We start from the raw sequence: 4,445 nt of genomic DNA on the forward strand, positions 1-4,445 counted from the left end.
AGATATTAACTGAATTTTGATTACCATACAAACTAGACGGCAAATATTGGAAAACATATTTCCACTGTTTTTTCTATTCGCTTAAACAACTTTTAACTAATAATTTCTTAACATAAATAATTTTGAAATATTTATACGGTCTTTGAAGTGCCAAAGGTTTACTTATAAACTTCAATTTTCCTTTTTATTGAACTGAGTTCATGTTAAAAATGTCTATCCTTTACCATTTTGAGTTTTTTTTTTTCCTGAAATTTTGTTATAAAAAAAATAAAAAATGCAGTGTTATTAAAATGAAAATAAAAAAAATGAACAATCCATAACAACATTTAACAAATAATTAATAGTTCGAGGTACTTGTTTGCTCTCCCTATCTAAGTCAACTTAACATCAACTCCTCAAACTATGGGGCTAGGAATGCTCCGGTGCCCTCTTATTTGAAGGGGTTTTGGTGTCCCTCAGTACAAAAGTTGGGTTTTTAGGGGCAATAAGGTAAATTGATCAATTGATCAATTTACCTTATTGCCCCTAAAAATCCAACTTTTGTACTGAGAGGCACCAAAACCCCTTCAAATAAGAGGGCACCGGATCAATAGCCTCAAACCATGCTATGCTCGTCTATGCTCAAGAGTTCCAAAACTTGGTCACCCACGTAAAAATACCGTACAAAAGTTTTTGAAGAGTTTTAAATGCACGTCCTTTCAATCAATATGCATCATGAAACTTGGATAAAATATGTTAAATCTTCCGAATTTGAGATTCGAAATATCTTTGGAACATTTAAATTTTTTTAAAAAATCAAATATGTAAGTTGATCAATTTGAGTCTTTTATGTGTTGGGAGAAAATTTCGAATAATTGATTCAGAGTATATAACATTACTCAACTTAAATTACCACTACACAACAATATTATCGAATGATCATGCATGTCAAACCGTTAACTTATGGTTCAACTGATAAAAATATTTAATTTATTATTGAATACTTAAAATTTAGTCTATATAATGAATTATTACTCAAATTTTTTCTTATTATAAGTAGATCTCCATTTTTTTTTTCTTTTTACACGTTATTGATATAAACAGATTTTTCTACGTATAAACGAGGCTTGTTTTTATGGCCTTAGGGTATGGTATGTATCTTTCATGTACTTCCCGTTTTCAATAAAAAAATAACACCTTGTATAAATCGATTGACTTTGGCGTTGTACCAATCACACACATTAAAAACAAGATTGGGCTACGCTCCATGGAATTCTACCTCTAAATAATTATAATATTATTATTTTAAAGAAACATTTTTTTTAAATTCTTTTAAAGAAACATTTAAAAGTCAAAACTCGTGCATCGCACATTTTTGGGCATATATAGCATGTATTCGTTAATTTTTTTTTATTAAATATAAAATACTTTCGAAATAATACACTTTTTAACTCCATAATGTGATAACGTTAATCAAAACAAAAAAATAAACAAAAACAAATATCATATTATAAAACTGCAAGTTTCAATAAGAAAACGACAGAAATATAATTTTATATTTTAAATCATTTTTTAAATTATGACATCCGCAACATGACGTGAATTCACCTACTTGCCATGAATGCTCAACTACCAAAACAACGGCCACACTCAACCTTGCAAAATCCAAGCCATACACAGCTCATAGACTCATGAGAGCCGAACAACTTTGAGTGTCAATTTAATAAAAGAAATATATTTTAATAATAACAATAAAGTTATTAGATAAGTTTGGATCAATTTGTTTTAAATTTAAAGTATTTAAGTATAACGGTATTTTAGTCCGTGTAATATATAAATATGTATATTATATATAATTAAAATTTATAATCAATTATGTATATCAATCAATATTATGTTAAAATATATGAATTATATTTAAAATTAATATATATAAATATTTTTTAAATATATAAATTATATTTTAGATTTATGATAAATAATTTATATTGTAATAAAATTTTATATTTAATTTTTTATAATTTATTTTACAATATTCTTATTTAATTCATAAATAATTATGATAAATAAAAAATTAAATTAGAAAAAAAGTTTAAAAAAATCCTTACAAATTCTCTTGTTGTAGAAAAATTCCTAAAAAATATTCTTGAACAAAATAGAAGTTTGTATTTAATATATGTTTTTCTTAAAATTATTTCACAAAATAATAATAATAATAATAGTAATAAAAAAATAAGAAAGAGATTATGAAAATGAATTACTAGAATTTTTCTTATTACATGTGACTTTTCATGCGAATTTCGTATAAAAATTCGTAACAAACAATGTTTCTACGAATTTTTTTACGAAATTTTATCTCTAGATAATATTTTTGTGGAAAATGTGTTTGAAAATTTTAAAATTCACAAGAAATTTTCCTGTGAAATTTCTTGCGAAAAAAATTCGCAAGAAAGTTTCTTGGAATTTTTTTTCGAACTTTCTTCCCTGTGAATTTTTTTGCAAGAAAATTTCTTACAAAAATATCAAAGAAATCACTAGAAATTTTATTAAGAATAAGAAATTTGCTTCCACGTCTCGAACATGTGATACATAATCTTTTAAACTCTTAGATTGTAGATTATAGGTCTGACACTCAACCATACAAAATCAACTTGTAAGGTAAATGTTACCCTAACTTACATACTTTTTAATTGTTTTATTTTCAATTGATGTGGAACTTCAAGTTTTCTTTAAATATTAATTAGATTATGTATTTAGAAAGAGGATTAATTCATTATATTGAACAACAAAATTATATTATTATAAATTATTTTAACTCTTAATATATTCAATATTCTAAAAAAAAGTTAGTTTTTTTATTAAATAATTTTATTTTAAAAACTATCATTAAATTGAAACTCATCATTAATTTATACATTTAATTAAAATAAATATTTAATTTATTAATATTTAAAATTAAAATTAATTTTTATGAAATCTTTATAAAATAATTTAGTAAAATAATATTTTATTGAGTAAATACTTATAATTTTAAGATTTTACAAATTATCATTAAATTAAAACTCATTATCATTAACTTATCATATTTATAAAATTATATATATATATAATTTAATTAAAAATAAAATTAAAATGAATTATAATGATATATTTGTAAATAATTTATTAAAATAAAATTTTTAATTAAAAATATTTTAATTATTAAACTTATAAATTTAACCATTTTTTTTATTTTTCTAGTGGATTAAAATTGGTAGGAAAATCCGTAGAAAAAGTTACTTGCAAAATTTTTCTATAATTTAGTAAATATTACTTGTGAATTTATTTTTACAAGAAAATTTACAAGAAAGAAAATAAAATTCTTACAACAGTTTTTTGCTAATTTTTATCATAGAAAGAAATTTCTATGATGATTAAAATTGTAGCAAAATTTACAAAAAAAATTGTAAATTATTTTTATAAAAAATTTGTAAGAAATATTTATAAATTATTTTTTGCAAATAAATTTACAAAAAACATTTATGAAATTATTATCACAAGAAAATTCGCAAAAAAATTTATAAAAAAATGACACTTTTCTAACGGTGAAATTTTGCATTTAATTTTCGAGTACTTGCCTAGCTTTCGGTCTTAAATAACATTGGCGATCCATGTTTTTGAGTTAATAATGTGTTTTCTAAAAGCTTATTAACAAAATTTGAAGTAATTACTTTGCCGCATGCATGTTTCGTTTTATAGAAGTGTATAGAGAAGAAAAGAAAGAAATTACCCGGTCTTTTGGTGAGCAGATGAAAAAGAGAATAAAGTGGAGAAAAAAAAATGTGAAATTCATTAGCATAAAATCTCATTCTATGAAGTAAGACATTTCTACCAAGTATATATACTTTACTTTTTACATGATAATCCTCTTTCAATAATTGGCTTAAGTTAATTACTTGAATTAAAAATATTTTATAAAATTAATTAATAAATTAACTGATAAATATCAAATATATGAAAAATTATATTTTATTATTTGTGAAAAATTATATTTTATTATTTGAGAAAAATATTTAATTAACTTATTATTTGAATTTATGAAAATAAATTAGACACTACTAAAAATAAGTTCATGTACTAAATAAATTTATTTTAATTTACTAAATTATAAGTTCTTAGAATGTGTTGACGAATACACTATATCTTACTTTATGACATAAAGAGGTAAATGGTTTTATTTTATTCTCTTCTTTTCATTGTTTAGTACTTTACTCAACCAAAAATGTAAATACAAACTAATTTCTCGTTTACCTTTTTTTTTTTTTTTTTTTAAATTCATGCAACTTAAAAATTTATGATTTAATTATTCTTTTGATCCCTGTATTTTATAGAATTTATTTTTTGTTTTCTATTGTTAAAAAATTTTACTTTAATCTTTAACATATAATTTTTTTGTTTCCTTATAGATCTATTTTTATAAGAATTAA

The sequence above is a fragment of the Cajanus cajan genome, chromosome 3 (assembly GCF_000230855.2).
Source record: "Cajanus cajan strain Asha chromosome 3, NIPB_CcT2T_4, whole genome shotgun sequence".
Taxonomy (NCBI): domain Eukaryota; kingdom Viridiplantae; phylum Streptophyta; class Magnoliopsida; order Fabales; family Fabaceae; genus Cajanus; species Cajanus cajan.